At 35.7% G+C, this 26,515-nt stretch overlaps 1 protein-coding gene across 12 annotated transcripts in view; it reads left to right on the top strand.

Moving 5' to 3' along the window:
- The window catches only part of LOC311609153 (uncharacterized protein), a 495,868-nt gene that overhangs the window by 250,670 nt on the left and 218,683 nt on the right, over positions 1–26,515 (top strand). The window contains exons 1-2 of one of the 12 annotated variants that reach the window (XR_014783288.1): positions 8,014–10,346; positions 11,175–11,305. The exons of 8 other annotated variants lie outside the window; for them this stretch is intronic. The gene's annotated coding sequence lies outside the window, so the exon portion shown is untranslated. Of the gene's footprint in view, positions 1–8,013; positions 10,347–11,174; positions 11,306–26,515 lie in introns of those variants that run through there. 3 more of the 12 variants (XR_014783289.1, XR_014783287.1, XM_084801970.1) reach the window with 3 other exon arrangements.

The raw sequence follows: 26,515 nt of genomic DNA, 5'->3' as shown, positions 1-26,515 counted from the left end.
TCACTGAGGAAGAGATTTAGTGCTTTTCTACTTCAACATCATATTTTATTTTCACTGAATTCTGTTAAAACAGCCGTGAGTGGTGTCTATAGCTACTAATGCCTCATTTTGCCTTTTTCACTAAATGAAATGTGTCAGTTGTAAATAAGCAGTACAGGCATTTTGGTGATTTCCTTGGTGGGAGATACAACACTAGTCTCTGATAAACATACAGCAACATCATAGTGACCTGTAAACAAGGCCCATAATATACTGGATGTGTTCATCACGCAAAAGGCAAGTGACTCCGTTAGGTTTACTCGGCACTTTGAAATAATCTGGGTAATGAGCTTTTCCTCTCCAGTGAATCATTTTTTCAGGAAGAAATAGTAGAAATCAAATAAGATCAGTGCTGAATGCCACAAGGAGACCTGAGCCGTGGTGTTATTTCTCAGTTACATGCTCACATCTTCCGGTTCTCTCACTGTCTTTGGCCAGAGGGAAAGCAGAGGCAGAAGGAGGATGTGTTGCCATGTGTCCATGACCCCACCCCCCTCTCACAGCAAGTTTTATTTTCCCTTAGGACAGTCAGAGTTATGCGTTGCTTAACCACCCACCCCAATGCCTAGAATTTACTTTTAAGACAGTCAGCTAACATTTCTCAGACATAAACGTTTGGCTGAAATAACTGGAAACTTAAGTTTATTAAATTTTACATACTTAACTATGGCCCACAGGGTACTTTAAATCCAGCCCTTTGGCTCCAAGTCTACTTTCTTATCCCCACAAAGCGTACAGTATGAAGTAGATGAGAAGTAGATGATATAAAATACACTTTCCAAATCCTCACTATTACATCTCTGCTGGGTACAGAGAATAAATACATGATATCTATACAATAAAACACACTAGACATAGATTGAATTTCTAGGAAAATTAAAAAGTAGACTAATGATTAAGATCAGGGCCCCAACTGCATATGATAATAGATACAAATGTTTGGAAAATTAATTAGGGAAGAAGGTAAGACATTAAGGAATAGTTAACTGACCTGAGAGACAGTATAATGTAGAATATTAGGTAATTATTCCAAGAGGACAATATGTGCTCACTAGAAGATTTCCCATGGTATATATTTAGGGAGTAAAAAAAGCATATCCTTTAAGAATCTTTTTTTTTAAATAGGAAATACTATGTCAAATTAAGTCTTGTGAATACAGTTTTGGTGTATTTGTTTTGTGGAAATATTGAGTATATATTTGCTCACAAGATTAGATTTTCTTGAAAATTCTACCAGACTAAGGTTAAATTGGAGAACTGGAATGGTATATATTCATGTATATAAAACAAAATAAAAGCAGATATTTAAATTTAGAAAGGTATTGCTTTCTCATACTGCCCCAGTTTTTATAACCATTGAATTAATAGTCAATGTATGCTGTTAGTTGCCATTGTATTTAGCAATGGTTATTAAAAAGTCTTAAATCAATTATTCAATAACAAAAGAATGAAACTTTATTGGGCTAGGACAACATTCTTAAATGACATAAAGCTTTATTCAAATAAAGAATCTATTCTGCATTTTCCTTCTTTTTATTAATTATTCACATTGCATCGTGGTCATAGCCACTCCACCCTCTCCTCTGCCGTCCCATCCTTTCTCCCTGTTTCCTCATTCCCCTCTCCTACTCCCCATTGAAATTAACCCCCATCCAGCACCCACCTACCCTCCCATCCCAGCATATCAAATTGCATCAGGACTGAGGCATTCACTTCTCCTATGGCCCAGCGAGGTGGCCTGGCTAGGGGGAAAGCAACCAAAAAGCAGGCAGCAGAGTCCATATCAGAGCCAGTCCCCACTTCTCTCACTAGGGAGCCTACATGATGATCGAGCTGCCCATCGGCTTTCATCTCCTTGTTTTGTAGAGTACAAAGTGGCTGGCATTCCCTATGCCTTGCTTTGCTAGTTAGGACTTCATACATGCCTCCATCACCTGGGTTCACACTTGCTACTAGGAGGTCCGTCCTCAAGGCAGGAGAGCTTGACTTACGACATCAGTAGTTCTACTCTAGAGTACCTCTTAGTGTGATTTGTAGCAGCTCTATTTTGGTGGCTCCTCTTGGCAACGTATACCGGCTGGTTTATCATCCTTCTTAATCAAAATCCCGTCAGAATGTCTCCCACAAATGACCATCTTACAGCATCAATCAGTCTCATGCGGGCGGCAGGGGTGCTCACACCTTACATTGAAGATTAAGCTTGCAGTCCATAACTGTTTGGATCCGTGGGTATGAAAGTCATGGATACAGAGTACAAACTTTATCAAATTGAGTTTATGCAGATGCCCAACTTTTACATTTTTTTTGAAGATGACATGAAATATTATAACACAACATATTTAGAATTAAACTTGGCATATAAACATATACAATAAATATAAATGTTTTCATTTCAAATAAAACCTGAGGTGTATTATTCTTAATTGTTAATGAAATCTAAATATATATGACTAGTCATAATATTTTGATACTTATTGATGTACTGCATTGAATACTGATGTATGTGTAGCATTAGCAGATACTTATGGAAGATGACTGTGTCTGGGAAGGTATTTTAATAAATAGTCATTGTGTATGGCAGATTAAGTGTTAAAGCAGCTGTTAATTGTGATAAATTCAAATACAATGTTCATATTTTAAATAAAGATATGCCACTAACAAAATTAAAAACAAGACCTTGTTCTTTTTGTTTGTTTAAAAGATGATAATATGTGAAACCATTTTATAGACTATTTTAACATGAAGTTTATATTTATCAGACAAAAGCAAACACCCCAAAATATGACACTGAATTTCCTTTGATCCCTTATTCTTATTATAGATTTTGAAGAATCATCAAAAAGGAGAATATTATATACTAATACTTTAAATATTACTGAGGTTGGAAGTTATATTCATTTTGAGAAATGATTGTTTTTATAAATTCCTGCACTGCGATCAATTTAAAGATGAAGTGCCTGTGTCCATGCAAATATAGAGTGTGGGAATGTTACTTACCAAATAATAAGAAAGAGATAACATAAAAGAGTGACAGAAAAGGAAAGAGGGTGAGGAGAGAAACAGGGAGGAAGGGAGAAAGACAGAAAGAAAGAAAAGAGGAAAAGCCTTATAGGGAGAAGGATAGAAGGAGAGAGATAAATTTGAGTATAAATAAAGGCCACTCATATTTCCATTTTAATACATCTCCTCTTTATCCTCTAGAAATTAGATTATCACGTACTCAAATACTCTTGAAAGTATAGGTCATAAGTGCCTTTTACAATTTACTTTGAATTAATTTAATCAGATTACCAGACTAAAATTCTGCTTAAGATCTGCCAAAATCAACTTCCCTAAGGATATTGTAATTTTGCTCGAAACTCCCAACCTTCGAGAAGTTTGATATAAAGACTTAGGAATGTCTATAGACAGTAGAATTGTGGTGTTTCCATGAATTAGGAGAGCCCAGGGAGGGTACTGGAGTCCCTGGGCTGACTGAGACAATTCCTCTGACAAATTATTTTGGGAAACAGTGCTTAGAATAATGCAGAAAGTTGACGTAAATTTGTTAAATGTCTTTTTTTTTTGTCGTATTGAGGACTGTGTCCATATTTACCACTGCATATTCCTAACCTTACCTTCCAAATTGTTCTAAACAGATTATTTCAGCCAACTCCAAATTTTGTCGATAACATTTTTTTTCCTCTCTTGGATTAAAACTTTCTTTCTTAAAAAAAAATTATTTTGCATGACACAGCACGCTTTGCGCCATCTCTGTTGTCCCTGATAACAGTACATATTTCTTATACTGAATCACAGTGATGCTTAGGCTTCTGGAGATGCCACACATTCTCCAGGAGGGCGGCTGAAGGTTACCTCATCTGTCATCTTCCTTTCTGTGTGGCAGGTCAGCTTTGCACCATTCTAGCTTACCTTGGAAATGGACATTCATTATATTTCAGACTATTGCCCCCAAAGGCTTATGTAATTCAAGAAAAGTTAAGATTTTTAAACTTAAAATCCTGTCACTAAATCAAGCATTGTAGTTAACGCAGGGCTTGTAAGTTACAGAGTGGACCCTTCAGAACTGAAATAGGCCCTTTTGTTCCACAGGTTGTAAATGTGAAATCTAATGAGATTGTTTCAGGGATGAGAATGCTGTGGTGTGTGGTCTGACCAGGTGAAAATGGCTAAGTGTTTCCATCAATAAATCCTTTCCCTAAGACTATTAGTCTTTTTCTGGCCTATTTTCATTTGAGAACTTTTCTTTTGCAGCATGTATTTGTACTCCACCTTTGCCTACCTGTCTCAGTATTCTCCTTGTAAAGTACTGTATTACCTTGAGCTCTCCTGTGACTGCATTTAGTAGGAAGAATAGGTGGTTCACCACAGGCCAGATTATAGGGAAGATGTGGTTTTGTTTTCCTGAATGAAGTGGATAGGCCCTGTGGAGTTTTATAAAGAGGAGTCTAGAGTGTCCTATAGTAGGGGCCTACATTGTGGATGCAGAGGTTATCAAGCCTTGCACTGAACTAAATGATAAGTATTCTCTGATGATGAAATGAGTGAATTCAAACTAAATTAAACTATAAATTCAGGTTTGTTGGAGCTCTTGTGTAGGTCTATCAAGCCCAAAGAACCAGGCAAGGAAAGTCGCCATGAAGACAGGGAGCCATAAGGAGGGAGGATAAAAGAAATAGCATGTGCACGCAGTGAGAGGAAGGAGAGAGAGAGAGAGAGAGAGAGAGAGAGAGAGAGAGAGAGAGAGAGAGGTCTGGATTATATAGTGAAGAGACTCTCAGGCTCTTATAATCTCAAAAATAAAATAATAAGTCCTACAAATAACTCCATCTTCTACAAACTTTGTAATTATTCTAAAAGCACTAAAATTGAAAGTTCATTAAAATATCTGCTTTAAAATGTTTCAGAAAAATAAATGATAATCCCCGTGCTTCCTTTGTACGTAAAAAATATTTTCTTAAGGATTAAGACCTAGAAAGTAATTTCTGAGAAATGTGAACCAAAGTAATACAGCTATTTCCTCGGCTTCCATGACATCTATTAGGTTTTCATCTTAAATATTTTAGTTTTCAAATTGTTTTAAATATATGTGTTGTTTCAGATTTTTCCTTGGCTTCATTTTCTGTTTTGACTGTATGCCTTTAGCATTAATGCATAAATTAGCCTTTAGTCTAATAGTTTAATTAGTCTTTAGTGTTGGGATTCAAACCCAGGAAGTGTCTGAGGTGCCTGTTTAACCAAACAGGACCTGAACTCCAGGTTTTCCCAGCATCCCTCAGTCCCTACCTGTTACAGGACATGGCTGGCATAACTCTCTAACCCAGGGGCTGGGCTGTGTAAGCAATCTTTCTGCCCATTATTCCAAGATGTTTCCTCAGCCTTAGATGAAGGAATGTTTTATAGATATATTTGTTGGGACAGAGCTCCACATCTCTGTATTTTGATTTGTTGTGGTGGTTTTCTATACTGGTTTTCCCACATCTAATTTCTGTGATATTAACATGACATATTGATTACAATTAATGGAAATGTCCTAATAAGTTATTAGCCCATACTTTAAGACTCTTTAATACTTTTTTACTGCCGTTCTTGTTCTAGGATATCATCTGAGATATATTTCCCATTTCATCGAGTCTATTATAATGACATAAAATATATAAAATATAAAATAGTTACTTTAAAGTGGGAGATGCTAAAAGATAATAGTGAGAGACTATGAAAAAACTATCTCTATAGAATTTGTAGAAAGATAATGGTTTAGTTATATATTAGGCAAGAAATTAGTGAAATGATTGAACATTGTATATTATTTTGTGAGGTAACCACATTTTATTGAAGTTAGGGTATGCAATAATACATAGATAATATTTTCAATATTAAAACTGAAGGAGGGAAGACTACATAATGAGTTCAATGGTCTATAATGTACATATATGGAAAACGCACACAATTTCCTATCTCAAAACTCTTTTTTTCTTTTGTGTTAAAAGATATTTCGTGTACCAGAGCCCCAAACCAAATAAATATCTTTTTCAGGCAAAAATAAAAAGATATATTTCAATTAGTAGTTATGCCTCTAAGCTGTACTTGGTTCTAGTAATTTCTCAGATTTGATTTATGTCTCCCTTGGTCAGTCTGAGGTTTACTGATAAGTTGCTCAGTAAAATATCCCTTTGTTAGAAATTTCCTGATACTTTTGCATGTGCACATTGGAGTTTTTCACTTGGGCAAAGAATACCTGTAACAGTATTCAGTTCTTTCTTCTACTTCCATTATTTCCTCTTTGGAAAGAAACCAGCTGATAAAGAGTGGGAAGCCATGCTCCAGCCCCAGAATACAAGGTATACATATAGAACTTTGAATTCTTGTGGAAGATACTTGCAGACTCTCTGGGTATTTGTAAAAGCCATTTATGTGCACAAAATAGTCTGGAAAGTACTTATTTTTTTTTTAATAATTCAGTATTATTTACCTGTGTGGTGAACTTGTTCCAGCTTTCATGTCTGGAATACCTTAAGTGTTGTCTGTATCCTTTGAAATTGACTGGCAGTACATTGTTCTGTTTTATTTCCAGTGCTCTTTATTCTTTGTCACACACACACACACACACAAATGACCCAGGCCCATCCCATAGATTCCTGTCAAGTCCGTGAATTAATCTCCATTACCCTTAGGGTCCTTTTGTTGGAGGGATGTGTTAGAAACTAACATTTCCATCCAGATGTGCTCATTGCTACCAAGATATGCTTGTTTAAGACCTGCTAAGCAGAAGTGAAAAAACACATCCTTATTTGTCTTTTAAAAAATAATCTGTATCGATATTTCATAGTTTTCCATATTCTTTTTAAATTCAAATATATTGTTTTTAATATAATAGAAAATAGCATTTTTGGAATTTGAAACTTTAAGGCTTCATGGCTGATAAAGTGAAAGTCAATTGGCTTTTGTGTGTCAACTGTGTGTACAGAAAGCGTGTTATACTTTCTCCATTGTATTTTCTGTGAAGACAGTCAATAATCCATGACTACATATGGGTTTATGAACCTTTGAAATATTTATTTTAACTACTTTTCTTGTCTTATTGCACTGGCTATATTTATATGGGAGCAACTGTATGTTTTCACCCTTGAGGTGATTAACAATTGATTTTTATAGACATTCATCATAAACTAGACAGGAGTTAGACCAGAGTCTCCTTTATTTCTTGTTTGTTCAGTTTTTAGCATGACTGAGCATTGGTTTTGACAAATGCTTTGTCTTTGGGATTAGTTGATATTCCATATGATTTTCTTCTTTAGTGAGTTGATATGGCAGTTTCCAATAATTGATCTTTAAATGTTGAATAAGCCTGAAAACACTGCTTGTTATTTCTCTATACTTACATCATAAATTGGTAGGTTTGACTTGTAAATGTTTATTGAGGATTTTTGTTTTTCCTTCTTAAAATATATGGGTTTATACATTTCTTCCCTTTTAATAGTCTTCTCAGTTTTTGCACTAAAGTACTTCTTGCAGCATTGAATGGGTTATCAATTGCCTCCTGCTTTTATTCTTCTTCTAAAGGACTTAAGTAAAATGCTTATAATATTGTTCTGTCTGTGAAACCTTTCATTAGGGCTGATGATTTTTATTGAAGAGTATAAGTAATTCAACTTAATTGTGAGTACTTGGTTGTAGGTATTATCTGTTATTCCTATGCACTATTAGATTGTTTATAATTCTTTGGAAGGTATAAAATATGTGACAGAGTTTATCACTTTCAAGAATTCTTCACAAAGTAGAAAATGGAATAGTGAAATGGCCATCCTGAGAGTGTGTAGCTTTTACAAAAGTCAGTCTGATTATTAGAATAAATATCTTCTGGTCAATAGTTTTACATATGTCTATGTGTCTGTATGGATTTACATCTACCACCTTAGGCAAAAAGCAGAAAACTCTATTTTAAGAACTGTATATTATGTCTTAAGTAGTAAATTTTTTGTGGAAATAATTAATAGATTATTTCATATAATAATTCTTTGAATTATCAGATGTAGTTTAAACTTTATTACAAAATAATTTTGTAAACTTGAATCCATCAGACAACAATATTAACCATACCCAAAGATTATACAACTCAAAGAACTTTTGGAAGTAAAAAGGAATATAGTTACGAGAAAGATAGCAATCATAGTTTCTCATAAGCAATGATAGATTTGGGTACGAGGAACTCATTTGGTTTACAATGTCATCATGGCATACATTCTTAGTAACTGGCTCTTTTGGTGTAAGTATACTCAAAAAGATCTGATAGTTCATTGACTATCAGGATGTTTGCCACAACTTATATGAGAAAATAACATTGTTTATAAAAATAAATTTTACATAATTTTGTGCTGAGAACATCACTCATTCAGCAGAGTGTTTGCCACATGCAATCATGAGAACAGGAGCTCATATGCCGGCACCCACATGCAAAGCTAAGCTCGGTTAAATTACTGGGAAGGTAAAGACAATATGATCCCTGCCATTTGCCAGCTAACTGGTCTACCAGAATCTGTGACCTTCCAGAAGCAGTGAGATATTCTCTTTAAAAATCAGGTGGAGAGTAATTCAAGAAGATACCCAATATTCACCTCTAACCTCCAACTACATATACACACAGGTGCACATACAAATGAACATGCACCTGTGTGCACACAACACGCATATAACAAATCATAAAACAACTGGCTGGATTCAATAATAGAAAAAATATTCAGAACCTCAAAGCTAAATAAACAACTTACTGAAAAAAATCATGGGCCCTCTTGCAGTATGTATCATCGCTCCTCATCACAGTCAGATTAAAGATCATTATTTTAAATATTAGTTATTTCTTCTAGATTTAACAATGAAAGGTCAACACACAAAGCATGCTGGCTTTCCTCCTCAGGGTTTCACAGTCTAGTCGGAGTAAAAATATTCAGTTATTGTCTATGAACTTGCTCTCCTTGCAGCTTCTTCGTCTCCACACAATGACGGACTTACTAATGTTCTCCACATGTCCGGAGATTGGCATCTATTTCTTAGACAGTTGATTTTAATTATCCAATCCCTTCCTCCTAATTTTGATAATTGTAATACTGCGCTCCCTCTGGTTTCTTCATTTTAATCTCTGACAACCATGATGAGATTTCAACCCTTTGATTAATAAGTAAATAACATTAGAAACTTGGGGAAAGGGAACTGGGTTGCGTTGTGCCTTTGGTTCCTTGCGCCTTTGCTTGTAAAGAAACAACGTTCTCTGCACTTTACTTCATCCTGGCTTCTGAAAACTTTCTAGAAGTGGAGACAGCCACTGAGGAGATGTTATTAAGTTCTGGTATAATCCCAGCTCGCCATCTTCGACGGTGGAAGGTACTGGGTAGGAACAAATGGGCATTAGCCTTCTTCCTAAAGATATAGCACAGCACACCGGTTTTGGTTCATTTTTCCTTTAATTTCAACGCATTAGAAAACTTTAAAAGAAAATTTGGAATCTTACTTTCAAATCCCAACTCTCTCCTTAGACGTAAAACTATCACTCCTATTTTCAAAGATTATAAAATCATCACATTCCAGTGACCAGATGAAAAAGCTGAGGAACAAACAATCCATGTTAACCATGAGGCACAGGGTTAAAATTTTTCTATCCACTGATAAATCCCACCCCGGAACAGATTTCAGCAAGGCAGCTCGCAGAGCTTGCGGGTGAACTACACAGGCCATGTGGGTGCTGAGCTCAGAGCCGGAAAGCAAACAGCTGCTGTAGCCTGATTTGAGTTAAAATAGTGTGAGTGTTTAGTCTGGCGCACGGCTTCGGGGGAGATTGGCAGCTGGGTCAAACAAAGTCCTTCCGTTGGCTCCTTTCCCAGCCTGCTCTGCTAGTATTTAGTGGGTCCTAGAGCTCTGTAGGGTCCTTTTCTCAGGCAAAATCCTAACATCTGACCGCACCCTCTTTGCTATTAAAAAAAGAAAGAGAGAAAGAGAGAAAGAAAGAAAGAAAGAAAGAAAGAAAGAAAGAAAGAAAGAAAGAAAGAAAGAAAGAAAGAAAGAAAAAGAAAAAATAGCTGTGTTTCTGCTGCTTTCGTTATAAGATAAATTGTCCCGGAGACAATCTCTCCCACTAATTGTGTGTTAGCCATGCATTTTTATCTCAAGAGCTGACGCACTAGGCTCTCAACTGGTGTGGAAAGCATCCTGTTACAGTGTGGAATTCATAAAAGGGCCTCTATGGTGTGTGGAAGAAAATCTGTGTGCTTAGGCAGGAAACTTTTTGATCTACAGAAAAGCCAGAAGACAACTAGGTAAGGCTCTGGGGTCAGATCTACTTTGGGGCGGGGGAGGGGGGGGCAAACTTTGCTAGTAAAATTGGCCCATACAAGTGACGCGAGTTTATAGGGTGCGTACTTGCTCCTGTGGAAGACGAAATGTACTGAAGATTGTTTACTTATTTTGTGAGTTGATTTAAAACTTCTATCAGGAGTGTCTAGTAGGTCTTTCGATGTTTTGGTTTTCTGTTGTTGAACCGGTCGCAGTAGATATGGTCTGATTACAGAGAGAAATCTTTGCAAGCTGACACAGAAAAATAAAATGGTTTTTAGGAGGGAAATTGACAAGTTTTAAAGATAAATTGTATGAACATAGAGAGCAGGAGACATTGCATTAGACTAACATGGGTCTGATTACCTAAAAGAAAAGCAAAAAGTTTAATGCTGTTTTGCAAGGAATAGTAAGTAAGTTGTCTTTGTCTCTTACTTTTTAATTTTAGTGGCTGATTTAGCCTGTTGGGTCACATTTTTTGAGAGTGCTGCAGGCTGCCATGAATCCCTAATGAGGCCCCTTTGCACATGATTTTGGCTAAGTGCCAAAATCAACTTCCCAGAGGCGAGCTTTCTCTCAAAGAACCTGGAGCGATTTTTTTTTTTTTTATTATTAGAAATCATGTTTGAAAGCCGCCACAACCAGTTGTATAGGCATGTCAAAAAATGACTTTATACAGTAAATATGAAATAAGTCTTCAGTTTTTTTTTTCATATTGTCACTGTGGAGTCTTTGCCTGTTGCCACCCAAGCCACGATAGAGTAAGAACAATCTGAAAAAGAAGATGTAAGGACTTTTTTTTCTTCCTTCAGCACACCAGAGTAGGGGTGTTCCCGTCTCACTGAGCAGTATAAACTATGGAGAGATTTTACAAAACCCGTCGGGACAAACAACACATGAATTCATAAGACTGTCCATCTCTGTAAGTAACGCGCTGTTAACAGTAAGTAGTAGTTTACTAGAAGTTTGGTGCCTAAAATTAAGTTTAAAATTAGTGACTTAAGTGGGGTCTTTGTGTAAAACTGTCTTGTGTTTGGTATTTGTTGTTGTTAATATTTGTTACCTAATTTTAAAAGATTATGTGATACCTTGAAGCTTTTAACAAAGATTTTCGTGGAAATGTTTGGTATGCAAACATGTCTGAGTGATGATACAATTACGTTTAATTGCTTTCCTGTAAGATAAAGGATGAGATTTCCTGAAAGAAGGTGAGAAGCTCAAAGACACATACACTTTTCAGAACAGTTTTTTTCATTTTGATGTTTCTGCACCTGAATTCTGTCATGGGAGCCGTTATGTAATTTCGTAGGATAAGGCTTTTTGAATTACACTCACAAGTTGCAATGAAATAGTCTCTTTATCTGGTGGCACCAATTCTAGATTTTGTAAATGATCTTAAGCAATATCTTAAGACATTAAAAGCACTTAGTTTGAAAAGCACTTTAAAGTTAAGGGAATGGAATCTCCGTGTCTTTACTGTCTTAAGGAAATCCTTGTTATCACCACCCCCCTCACCTATGGTCTCACCCCCTGTGTTATAGTAATCTATCTAATGCTTAAATTTGATCTTAGTTAAACTTGTATTTTCTGTTTGTTATGTCAGTTAGTAGAAATATGAATTATAAATATCTTAATCGGTATGCTTATCACAAACATACCAATTTCCTCTTGACATATTATAACACATTGTTCATTTGCATTGTCCAAGAAGCTGAAATTTAAAAAATGTTAAAGGTGTTATGAGTACTTTTGGATTAATTTATATGTGTGTACATATAGAGAGACAATTTTGTTTGTAGTTTTGCATTGTGCTTGATGGCATTATTTACACATTGCTATTGACTGAGTAAAAGGCTGGAGTATATGAAATGGTCATCAGTCAACACTAAAATTCATGGAAATTAGAAGTTTCTAGAAATGTATCTGGATCAATCCTCTTTGTCTGAAAGTTCATGGCCGAAATACTATTTGATGTAACACTCTTCTCTAATAATAAGAAATTGATGTAGTTGGATATGTCACATTTTTGTTAAAATGGATCATTAAATTTGCTTCCATTAACCAAATACAGAGAAAAGAACATCACATTGTCCAGTTAGCTCTAAAAATGCTTTAATTTTTTGTTTTCCTAATATCAACTCTTGCTCTATTTTTATTATAATAATTTTACTAGGTATCTGAAAATGGTAGACTATTTCTCTAAAATTTACTGAGAAATATTCTGACTGACAGTTGTAAAGATTTTTCTTGTTACTGTTAAATAGAAACCATAGCAACATAAGTGGATTCAAAGTTAGAAGTCTTAGTGCTCAGAGATAGATACATTAGGATATAAGTTCAGAAGATGAATAATTGCATACTTGACTATTAGCAAATATTTTCTTTGTGGTAGAAATAAGTAAGCATTGAGAGTAATTTAAATTATATACCTCAGTGCAGTAGTTAAACATTTACTTTCATTTACTGTGCCAGGGAGCTGTTAGCTGAGTACAGCTATTGTGTAGGCTTTTAGGAACAATCACCAACTATCATTATTAACATTTTTAAAGTTTCTAGAAATACTATCAATTTGAAAAGGAAAATATTTCTGTATATTTTGCATTTATATTATTTGAGACTAATAGCTCATAAATGCTTCATTATTTGTTCATTCTTTTGAACAGTCTAAGTCCAATTCAATTTTCACGATGTAGAAACTTCAGAGAAATAAAACCCACTTCTAACTGTTCATTTAAAAGATTGCTCTTTACCCATTTTAGTATGAAAGGAAGTTTTTTTAGATCATACAAGAGGTACATAACATTCTTTTTCCCCAATTAAAAGAGACATTAAGTAATTAAGTGCTAACTTTATTCTTTATTGGAATGCACATGTGGACCGTTTTTTATCTATAATTTTAGTGGGTGAGAGATATGAATAATAGGGCATTTTAGGTGAACATTTCATCATTTCCATGAAGTGCATTGGTCTAAATGGTCTACATTCCAGTAATGAGATAAGCGCATTGCTACAGTAGATTGAATGGCATTATTGAGTTTTGGCACCACCTCAGTGACCTCAGTCATAAAAGATTAGTTACAGGCAAGAGGATTTGGGATTGGCGTAGTGAAAGTAGATAAGAAACGCATGTCAAGACATCAATTCTCCTTGCACTGAAGAAAGAATGCGCTAAAGTAAAAGGCCATCCATTTTATTCAAAAATTTTAATGGTACTATTTTGTCAGTTGTTCATAAAGTAAATCTTAAGACACTAATAAGCTGGTTGTAGCCTGAGCTGGGTTTTCAGATTTCTCCATAAGTGTAACTGCAACATTTTTCTTCCTTCAGTAGATGAATACCTACTGTATTTTCAAGTAGCCAAAATACGATTATAAATGTGATAGCCATTTTTAAATGTTTTCGTTGAATCTAATATTAAGAACACAGAATTATATTCTCTGATTATAAGTCATTTTCAAGTAAAGGAAGGGTTGATGTGCAGTTGTTACATTTTCTCTTATGGGTTTAGTCCTTAAATTATCATTAAATAACTAGTGCTATTTGATGTTTTTTTAAAAACATAGTGTTGCATTCATTTAATAAGTAACCTCATATATTATATAGTGAAACAAAAATGAATTGTGTACAGCTCTATAATCTTCATTGTGAAAATCTAGATAACACCTCAGCCTAAGTTCACTTTGTTTTTTTGTGTTTGTATGTTTTTGTTTGTTTGCTTGTTTGTTTGTTTTGTTTTGTTTCTTTAAGGCCAAACATTTTTTCTAAAAACAAAAAACAAACACAAAACTTTAAGAACTTTTCAAAGTTATTCTTGTTTGTCTGTTCAGATGTGTTGTCGGTCTGCATGCCACCAAGGCCCTGACACATCTGTTCTTGAACCGTCTTGTGAGACATCTTGCCTTGCCCTGAGTTTGTTTCTGTTTCATACTAGAATACACTTTTTAAATTGACCTTTTTACTGGGAATTAGTGGGGGAAAGTCCACCAAGTCTGATTCTTTAGATAGTCTAATTCACTGAATTGCTTTGCATGCATTATGGTCCTTGGCATGTTTGTGGCATGAATCATAACATGTGATTATTACTAATTTTTAGAGAGATTAATTCATGGAGACTCTGGAGTGCAGTGATTAGCTTCAAGTGAAATTGTTTGCTGAACCCATCAATACTCTACCACTACTGAACCATGACACAACCCTGTCTTCCAAAACACCTTGAGGCCGACCAGTTGTTCCACATTCCTTTTCTCTTGATGACAAGAAACCAATGTCTGTAAGGGGCCAAGGGGCACCTGAAATATTTTTAGATTTTTCTTAACCTTTACTGCCAACTTCACTATTGAAGAGATTTTTGATAGAAGTGATGGTCTTATGTGAACATCTAAACAAGTTTGAGGAGTATAAACTTGATTTTGGTCCATGGCTCTGAGGACGACATGCTAGCAAGGGGAGATGCTGGTCCAGCCAGTGGGGGCCATGCTGCTCTAGCTCTAAGCATCTCAAGTCATCTGTCTCTTCAGACCCCACAACATTACGTCTCTAAAGCCATGTCACTGCTGACCACACTCGTGCTGGTATTCTAGCCTCCATGCTTAGGGTTTCGTGGCAAATGCATAGTCAACAGCATAGACTGAGGTAGGTTGGCTCAGTCCATTGGACATACCAGAATAACAATCAAGCAGACACTACCTTAGGAACGATAATAAGCTTTTTCACTTTGCCTTCACCTGGGCATCTTCCTGAAATATGTACGCCTGGGCACAGAAGATCACATTGCTAACGATTACAGAACAAGCTTCTTTACTTGTGAATTAATAATCTGTATTTTCTTCAAAAGAGAATATATAAACATATACTGTGTTAAATTTAAGGTTAAAAGTGGCTTTATCCTACTCTACTTGACATATGGTAAATTGCTCTTTGAGAAGATTTTTGTTTGCTTGTTTTGTTTTGTAGTATTGCATATTGGGGCCAGGGGCTCATGAACTCAAGGCACCTCCAATGCTAAAATAGCTTAGTTACATTCCTCATGGATTATCGCTTTCTCAGGGAAGTGTGAGTTTTCTGCTCATACTGTAACTCTGAACATTATGTGCGTATTCCTTGGCACGTTCTATGGTTTTCTACCTTAACCATGCTTCTTTTCATTCCTGCAGCTCATTCATAAATATTCACCGCAGAGAGTTCTTTTTAATCAATGTACAATTTTAGCTGATCTATTCAGGGAACCTGACATTCAGAGAGGTTGGTGCATTGAAAACCCTTATTGATGTGTGATCTGACTATTTCTAAAACATCTTCACTTGTCAGGAAGTGAATCCTGATGGTTTAGAAACAAAACATGATTGGTAATTTTGACAGATGAGACAGTTATAATCAGGTCATATTTGTAGAATGATAACATTTTTATATTGACATAGTTTTGTGCCAACATGCTTAATTAGGAAACTGTATTTGTTACCAGAAGTCAGTAATCGATTTTAGTAATCAGTAGTTTGATATGACTGAGTCAAACCCTGGGCTGATTAAGCAAAGAGATAGATTTTCAATGAACTGTAAGCTCTTATATTACCTCATATCTAGAATTGGTTTTAATTTTCTACATGCAAATCTTTCCATATGAGTATAATGGTTTTTAGAATTGATATTAGCCCGTAAAGCTTGTTTTTTTTACCTTAGATATGAAAAAATTGGTAATTTTTCTTATAACTTACCTTTAAAACCTACTTAAAATCAAAGTTGAACAACTAAAACATGTAAAAAGTGTAGGTGTGTAAAGTGACCATAGGTGAAATGATGCATAGAGCGAAAATGTTCTCTTGGTTAGAAATCCAAGCATTGCAATGCAAGCAGGTAGAGTTTTCCCTTTCTCACTTGAGAGAAGCACAATTAAAAGTCATTTCCAGATGTGCAAATGAACATCTGTTCTCCTCTAACTAAATTGTGCAGGAATGAACTAAATTATAATAGGCTTAAGAGTCACTATATTTTTAATGGATTTTTAAACTGTTTAGCACATGACAGTAGATGAAGGGAACTGATGCTGATGAGCACCGGAAACTATCGCCATTTAAGTGTAATGGGTGCCCATACACAACTTTATAATATAGTGCATAAAAGCAGTGAAAGCTACCTAGATATTGCTGGAAAGCGTGTGTCTATATATGTTCATAAAATGGAGAGAGAGAGATCTTATATTTCCTTTGCCTACTGTTAAGGAAAACACCAAGAGAACTGTAAACGATTTACTTAAAATAGGGAATTCTAGGGCTTGGAAGATAGCTCAGTCAGCAGACTGCTTCCTGTATAAGAATGAGGACTGGCTATTGGTCTCCAGCAGGCTCTTAAGAACCCTGACATGGTAGCTCACATTGTTATCCCAGTGCTGGGGAGATGTCACAAGAGGATCTCTAGGGCTCTTAGGCTACCAACCTTGCCTGAATGGGGGATCCAGGTGAGGTGAGAAACCTTGCTCCAAACATAAGGCAAACCGTTGAGGAAGACACTGGGTATCAATATCTGGCCATCATGTACACAATGTACTCACAAGGCCGGGAGCAGAGACAGACAAAAAGAGGTGGAGGGAGAGACAGGTAAATCATGTGGGTCATTTTACAAGCAGTGAATATGGTGTTAGCTTTCTCTCACTATAGCAAATTACCTGAAGCAATCGTATTAGGGGAAAAACGATGATTTGCTCATGGTTTTGAAAGCCTCTACCCACAGTAGATTAATTAGTTGGCTTTTGATTAATTAATGAGTTGAGGCAGCACATGAAGGCCAGAGTCTATAGGATGGAAAAATATTCATACTGTATGGCCAGAATTCTACGAGGATAAGAGGAAGAGGCAAGAACTCACCAGCCACTTAGGCACATGTCCTAATGACTTTATGATTTTCTACCAGAGTCAACCGAGTAAAGATCATCAAAACTCCAATACATTGAGCCTTTTCAGTGGTGTGCATATTCAAATACAGCACGCATTATCCCATTTCTCTAAAAGTATGAACATTTTTCTTCACCTGCCCATTTTACATGAAGTTGCTAACATGTCCTGTAGCATAAGATACTGTTATTAATATTACAGAATTCGATTAAAACTTGTCCCTTACTAAGAATCCTGGACATGAAACAGATTTTTCCATGCAATGAAAATAATCTGTTTTTCTTTAGAAATCCATGGGAAAATGAAACTATGGCTTAACAGAAGGAGACAAGAGGCTGGGAGTCTTTGGTTTGGTTTGGTTTGGTTTTGGTTTTGATTTTTTGAGACAGGGTTTCTCTGTGTTATCTTGGCTGTCCGGGACTCCTTTTGAAGACCAGGCTGGCCTTGAACTCACAGAGATCCATCTGCCTCTGTCTCCCAAATGCTGGGATTAAAGGCATGCACCACCATGCCCAGCGAGGCTGGGATTTTTTAGGACTTTATCACATGCAGGTCTGCATAATGTTCAAGATCAATTCACCCACATTACAAAAGTAGTTGTATTTTTCTCAGAGAAATTTGAAAAGAATTTTAAAAATTTGACCCCAGAAATAACTGCAGAGGTGGCTCTCTGGTTATGGGTGTGCTGATGGATTCCTTTATCTGTCCTATCTACAACATTCTTTCAAGTAAATGACTCTGAACCTTGAAAGTACTATGGATTCTAGTTACAGAAACCCTGGGTCAGACTCCCTACAGAGCCTTTTAATATTTCATGTCCATCCTGCAAATGACCAGGATGAGTACAGTACCTCATTGTATAATGGGAAACCCCAAGTATTTAATTACTTTTCTCTGAGTTGTAGCTCTGTTAAGCATTGATGTGTGGGGGTTTCGTTTTGTGTTGCTAGGTTCTAGAGCTTCTTTGTATTGCTTATTATACTTGGTATTTAGTGATCACGGACCTAGACAGACTGAAGAAACCTTAACTACACAACTCTCTGATGTATCTCTCCCATCACCACTCCTCCACTCTCCCATCTCTCCCCTCCCCCTTTTCCTTCTTCTCCCTGCCTCTATTAATAGTTCCAATCATATGTAAATGAGCCACCAGTTAGAAAGTACTGAGAGATATTGGTCATTGGTACAGGAGGTTTTCTGAAGTCCGTTTTGCATATTTTCCAAGTTAAGCAGTTGTCAGTGACAAATTAACTTTTGTCACATGCAATTTTCTGTGAGGAAATAAACTATGATAATATCTACATGCTGGGGTTTCATTTTTAATGCGTGGCTCCTTTGCACATCAGTGACTTAAAATAATGAGAACTCTGGAATAGTATAATAGGGAAATATTTCTCAAAAAACTGCATTAATATGATTTGCCAACAACAGCTGCTTATGCATTGTTTACATAAGGATGGCTGGCTATCATAACTCAAAAGAGCTTGATCTTTGGTCAAAAAAAATTTTTTTCCAGCCCTCACACTGTTGAGTCCTTAAAGAACCATGGTCATCCAGCTTTTTATTTTATGCATGAGAAATTATGACTGCATTATAGTGGAAATGTCTTTTGTGTTCATGCTTATAACTCTGGTCCCTGCACAATGGACATTTCCCTCAGATTCTCACTCCAGTGTTCCATTCCTCCACCCGCATAAGGCTCTTTATCCTCTAAAGATGTCATTGAATTCATTTTATGTTGTCCATCTATTGCTAGACATGGGGCCAATACTTAAGAGTGATTTGTTACCCTGGTGAGACTCGTTTGGAGAAAATTATTTTTTCATCTCTAAATGCTTATCAACTGGAAATAGATTTCAGGTTACAGGTTGGGATTTCAGGTTAGAGACTGAGCGTAGTATCTATTTCTCCTCTCTGCTCTAGGAACACATCGCCTGTACAGATCTGTGCAAACCCTGCCCAGACCCCCACAATCTCTGTAAGTTTATACATGGTGCTTCAGTACTGATGACTTTAGCAGGCCTTGTTTTCTTGGTGTAGAATATTCCCTCTGGCCCTTGCACTCTTTCTGCCTCCTCTTCTACAGAGTTCCCATAACCCTGAGGGGAGAGATTTGGTGGAGACATCACATTTATGACTGCAGGTCTCTAATTCCCTGTACATTGTCTGTCTGTGAATCTCTGGATTTGTTCCCACTTACTGCAGGAATGGTTATAGCAGGATGTCATTTGGAGTTGTTTTATTGCTACATTCCTTTAGCAGGCAACAGAGCTTGATTTTTAGCCAGGGCCCTGACCTATCTATTCTCAGATTCTTGGCCACACAAGCAGTATGGTAAGGTTTCATCTCATGGAGTAGGTCTTAGCTTAAATCAAATATTGGTTATTTACTCTCACAAGCTTAGTGCCATTATTGCACCAGCACGCTCTGCAGGGAGTGTGCCATGAACACTAGTTTGTAGTGCTGAAGGCTCTGGATAGGCACCAGTTCATCTTCTCCATGTTCAATGAGGGGGATGTGTGTGTGTGTTTGCGTGTGTGTGTGTGTGTGTGTGTGTGTGTGTGTGTGTGTGTGTGTGTGTGTGTTTGGATTGTTCTTCGTACAGCTAACCAATTTGATTGGCACCATTTGTTGAAAGTTTTGTCTTTTTTCCCCAGTTTATATTTTTGACTTTATTATCAAAAAATATGTGTCCATAGATGTGTGGACTTACTTTAGAGTCTTCATTTTGTCTTTTTTTTTTGTACCAACACCATGCTATTTTATCACTACAGTTCTATAGTACAAATCTGAGACTAAGGATAGTTTTCCCTGCTATTATTTTATTATTCAGGAGTGCTTTATAAAGCTTGCTTGTTTTATCTTTTGCTAACTATAATTTGTGCATCTTTGTACAATGAAAAGTGAATACAAAAGAGTGTGTATTCTGGTTATTGTAGAAAATATTTTCAAGAAATAATTATTATTATTATTATTATTATTATTATTATTATTATTATTATTACTTGTGTTGTATGAGTATTCTGTCTGCCTGCATGCCTTTGTACCATGTGTGTGGTGTTCTTGGAGACTAGCAGAAGATGTCAGATAGTCCAGAGCTGATGTTACTGACAGTTGTGAGCCACGATGTGGCTGCTGGGAATTGAACCCAGGTCCTCCGGAAGAGTAGCCAGTGGTCTTACCACTGAGCCCTCTCCCTGTCCCCCATAAGTATTCTTGAAATAATGTCATTATTTATTATGTGTATATAAATATAGTTATGTTAGTAAAAATATTCATTTAACTTGATCAATTTATTGTTTTAAACTTAAGAGTTTTTTAATTTTTCTGTTGTAAGGCAAATACTTAATCTGTTTTTGACATGACATAATTTAGAATAAGCCCTAATATAGGTGACCCCATCATTGCGTGTATTATATAAGCAAAATGTAAGCCTCAATATTATGTTTTGTATTTGTACGTACACATGCATGTGCTCACAAAGGCCAGAAAGCATTGCATCCCTGAAGCTGGAGTTAGAGGTGGTTGTCAGTGACCTTTATTCGTAGTAGGAACTAGGTCCTCCACAGAAGCACTACCGCTTAACCACTGAGCTGGGTCTTCATTCCCCAAACCCAATATTTTGATCATAAAGATAAATACTTACTTAAAAGTTATGGGAATAGGTTTAGAGAAACTTTGCTTACTAATTTGTACACTTTTTTGACAGTTAATCATATCATGTGACTGTGCAAATTGAACATGATTTTATGCTACTTAGAAGGTATTAACATCATTAACATTTTTTAAATTATTGTTTGCAGAAAAAAATAATGTTGGGTTATATAGTTATCCTTAACCAATTCACCTAATAAGTTAACCTGGTACCCTCAACTGAATGCTTTCTCCAAGAGCCAATTTATATATTTATTTATTACTTTGGCCATTTTGATGAACACTATGGGATTATCATCTGGTTGTTACACAAGATTGCTAATAAGCAACTACTCCAATAAAATAAAAAAATATTAAAATCATATATCAAAAATGCAGTTAATATATGATACAAAATCCCCTCAGGAAGTACAGATTATCACTGGATGGAAGACAGGAGGACAATTTCCTACCCCCAACAGTGAAATAACTAGTATCTAAAGCTAGTAGAGGCTGAACTATGACATGTACAACATTTTTATCATTTACAGTGCTGCTTTGTTTTTGTTCTTGTCGTGTTTCTTGTTTCTCTTTCATAATGAATTAAATTGTGGTAAATATTGGAAACCCTCATAGAAAATCAAAGAGGAAGTGGTATTTTCTGAAATATCTTTTTAAGAAAACTGATTTCATTTTTGTTTACTAATCAACACATTGCTCATGTCTATCAGAAGTTAATTAATAGTACATTGTAAGCAATTTGCTTTTGCCTTTTCCTTCATAGTAACCTTGTGAAGACATTACATACGATCCTTATGCAACAAAACCATGTTCTGGTATTTTTGTCTTTAAATAACCAGCTCAATTTTGGCCAAGGTCAAAGAGACTTAAACCTTGTTATTATTTTTGACAGCTATACAATGCCTGATAATGGTTCTATTTCTGACACCAGCTGGCAGCACGTTCCTTTTCAAATGAATTCTTAGATGCCCTGGTCACAATCCAGACATGCAAGGGACACTCTGAATTCCACTGCTGTGCTTCTGCCTAATTAAATATGTGTCCCTAATAGGAAGAGAAGGCCAACTTTAGTGACGCTTTTTCTCTATGTAATTTTTTTCTTAGTTATTAAGTGTGTTTTTAAAACAGGTACAATGCCTGAAGGCGTCTGGATAAGCGAATTAGGACATTTTAGAAAAAAGCACTAGCTTGTCACACTAGTGACATGGTGTGATGTGGTGTGCATTTGGCCTTAAAAAAAATCTATAATTGACTTGGAGATCTCTCTTCCCTAACTCAGGATGTCATCATCTGTCAGTTGGTCTTTGCTAATAATGACAGTGTCTGGCATTCCTCTGATCAGGCTGTGTTATGGATCAGGTTCACAGATTAGATTAAACAATAGAAGAAATCACCTGAGAAGGAAACCTGACTTAAAGGATATGTAATATGAACTTACTTTGAATAAATCAGAAATAATGACCAGGGAAAAGACCAATGTAGATTTACACACACACACACACACACACACACACACACACACATTATTAAAGCATGCTATGCTTTTGCCCCTTTTTCTTTCAGAGACAAAGTCTCACTGTGCAGTTCTTCTTTCCTAGAATTCATTCTGTTTCTCAAATTGGTCTCAAGAACACTGCAAAGGCTTCTGCCTCAGTCTCCCCAGCACTGGGCTTGCAAGTATGAACCATCATGGATATTTTTATGTGCTTCCACTTAAGCCTCCTTGGTTATGTATGCCAGTGTCTATAGAGGTCCCTACAGGTTCCATGGCAGGCAGGGAATCATTCCATGAAGAGATGAGCATGAAAATACATTCATCCTGACTTAGGCTGGATCAAACTTTGGGAGTTTGATCCCATGTGACTTATTGTCAGCATACTTAAACACAATGTAATTTGGAAAAAATATAATATAATCACCAATGAACAAGGAAGCATTATTACATTGAAACTCACCTCAGGATACATATGATTTCTTCCAAGAAGGTGGGTTCTGGAGATATGTTACCTGTATTATCTCAAGGGTCTAAGGATGGATCTGACTTGGTCTTGATGTTAGAGATAGTGTAGAGGTAGTTTGGGCTATTAGCCACCCCCAGTCCTGTTATGTACAGGACCATACAGAGGTAGTGTAAGGATCATTTAGACTATTATCCACCACAGCACCTATCGTTGAAGCTTGGTATGGCCTGGCCCAACAGATAACACAGATCACCAGGGTTAATCACCACCAGCTCCCAACTTTCCAAGACACTTTACTAGGACAATTTCTTTTTTATTTTAAACACTTTTTTTTAGTTATTTTTATTTTAATACAACTACTATAAAAATAACCATGATCCTGAAAAATCAAGTGTAATTCAAGAACATGTCATTCCACCTGAGTTCCAGATAAACTATCAACATATATAGGTAAAGATACAGAGACAGATGTAGAGACAAAGACATATAGATATATAGGCGTTTTATATATATTTATGATATGATATAATTTCACTAAGTTTAATTCCTGGCAAATGTTTTGTATCTGGAATTTTTCTAAAGGTCTTTATCTTAAGATTATCTTTATGATCATGGAAAGATTTCTGTAGAGAGAAACAGTCCACTTGTATTTTTATTGATAATTTTATTTGGAATCACTGATATTCATATTCTGAAATTATTATATTTTTATTCATTTGTTTGATTTAAAAAATAAATAATCAGTAGACAATCATTTTACTCCATATTCACTTTTTTTGTAAGAGAAAATGAATTATATTTACAGTAAACAACAAAGTAGTGAAGTCTATAATTCTTTTGTCTTGAATAATTATATAATGATTAAGCACCAATAATCTAACCAATTAAATGTTGGAAGTACATAGAAAATGCTGTTTCCAATAAATTCCTTTATAAAACTCATAATAATGAATACAATTTAAATGGCTTGTTTTAATAGAAAAAGTAACTATGATGTGCTTTTTTCTGTTTCTTAACTTCTGGAAGTTAAATGATAATTTTAGCAATATGGATATAATAGCTCTCAAGATCCATTAGGAGAATTGTCATATACATACTGTTGATCTCCTGACCTGTAGAACTATTTATTTATTTTAAAGCCTGGTGCTCATGAATGCAAAGTAATATGTCATTATGATACATGACTAGGTTTAAATGTATTAAAATTCTAATGCAGAAGCCATGAGTTGTGGAACAAGCCTTTAATCCCAGCACTCAAAAGGTAAAGGCAGGTAGAACTCTGTGAGTTTGAGGCCAACCTGGCCTACATAGTGACTTTTAGAATGTCAGGGCTATGTAGAGAGATTCTCTCTCAAAATATTTTATACATACATACATACATACATACATACGTACGTACGTATGTATATACACACATACATACATACATGCATACAATGCATACAATGCAGAAGAGTGAAATCATTACTATCTATTCAACCCTTTGTGGTCTAGTTTTACTTATTTGATTACTAATGAAACCAAAGAATCTTAAAAGGAAGTGTGAAAAATTAGCCTATCTCTTATTCTTATTTCTGATGCATATTAAATAACTACTAGGTAAATGATTCAGGAAAGGAAATGACAAATAACCATGAGATAATCACATAGCACACAGTGTCTACATCCTTTGTGGTAGACTCAAACAACTTGCAATTAGATCTACTAAGCAGTTCTCCACCGTCTAAATGAAGTGAATATACATGTCTGTATTCCTGCTAAAGCCACGTATGTGAGTGTGGAATATTAAACAGTAATTAACCAGCCTTGCAAATAGGCTAAATTAAGTTAACCAAGCCTTTCGGCTTTTTTGAACGCTCTTGGATCTGGAGAGATGACTCAACAGTCAGCAGCAATTGTTGCTCTTGCAGAGAACTTAGGGTTCAGTTCTCACCAACTGCAAGATGCTCCACCAGAAGACCAGTGCTAGAGAGTCTGACACCCTATTCTGGCCTTCACGGGTATCAGGAACAGCTGTAATGTACATGAACAGTAGCTCAGACATACAAATTAAGAAATAAAAGGTCAAGTAAAAATAATGTTCTTTACCTAAAAGCGAGAGGAAAAAAATAAACCAACACAGATCTTTTTCTAAACACATTTTTAAGCAAAACATGTTTTTCCTTACTACCTGGGTGACTTGGAAGGTTATTACAAAAATCAAGAAACCATGACTAGATGGTCTCTTCAAAACCTGCGTAAAATAATATATCTCTCACTTGGGTCTTGCGAGTCTTGCCAAATAGAGAACGGGATGATAGATGATCAACAACTAAATGCCTAAATAAGTGGTTAGGACCATCTAAATAATCCTAGTAACGTGAGTGTCTTTTCTTCCGTTGTAACAAAATACTTAAGGCAGGCTTCTGAGGAACGAAGGGTTTAGTTTGACTCAGAGTTGAGAGGACTTTGCAGTCCGTGATGACTGGGAAGGTATGGTGGCTGAATCGTGAGAGAACTGGTCACATTATCTCTGCAGTGTGCAAGCAGCGAGAGGAAAACTGCTGCTTGCCTTGCCCTCTCTTTTATTTAACGTGAGATCCTAGTGAAGGTGATGGCGTCACCCAAATGTAGATAAAAGCCTCTATAGAAATGTCCTTCTGTATACTACCTAGGAGAGCCTAAATCCTGTCACGTTGACAGTACTGTAGGTTAACCATCGCACTCAACCTCTGACTGGGCGTTACCTTCTCAGTGTGGTTCATTTTCTTGCAAACTAAGATTTTCGTGTGGCTGCTTCTGGCACTTTTGTCTTTAACTGCTTTAGTTATATTGTATGTGAATTATAATCCACAGCCATCACGCTTTTACTTTGTAGTATTATCAGTTAAAGAAGATGATTTATGAAGATCAAAGTATGTACTAACATGGACACATTGTGGCTATATCTCATCAATGAAAGAATGACAACTGTTACCAAGGACTTAAGAAAGTAGTTCATTACACAGTTTCACATGTAGTAACTGAGATCAAAAAACATACTCAACATATGTTTTATGTTTGTGAGTTGTACCATGTTCTAATATTTGATTGCCAAAAGGTAGTAATTTTGGAGCTAAAGATGTAGTTCAGTGATGGAACACTGGCAAAGCAAGTGTTAGATCTCAAGAATTATGGGAAAAATAATTTGGCATATATGTGCTTAGTTACTTCTTTGGATATTTGTGAGAATGCCACAGGATGTATCTTTATAAAAAATGAGAAGTTTCATTTTGCGATTTCTTTAGTCATATGTACATATCTAATGTATTTTATATTGCCATTAACTATTTTTAATGTTTAATACATGTATAAAAATGATATAAACAATAGTGAATTGGAATAGTCTACTCTGGACTATTAGAATGGATCAAAAGATTCTTGTCTCAAAAGTTTGTTCCTCCTTAACTTATGAAAGCCCCAATTGTTCACAGTATTATGATTCTGACACTGATGGTTGCTGTCTTTGAATTTATGTATGATATTTTAGCACTAAGAGGTTGTTTAACTAATCTCCAAAAATGTTTGATCAAAATCACATTAATTGATAACCACTGTGTACAAAGTGTGGTGAGAGAAACTAAGGCAATGATGATTAAATTATATCAGTAATAAATTATTAGTATGTGTATAAAA

Source organism: Acomys minous (assembly GCF_964271855.1).
Source record: "Acomys minous genome assembly, chromosome: 11".
NCBI classification, from domain to species: Eukaryota; Metazoa; Chordata; class Mammalia; order Rodentia; family Muridae; genus Acomys; species Acomys minous.
The sequence above is the reverse complement of the archived record's forward strand: the minus strand, read 5'-3'. Positions and strand labels throughout refer to the sequence as shown.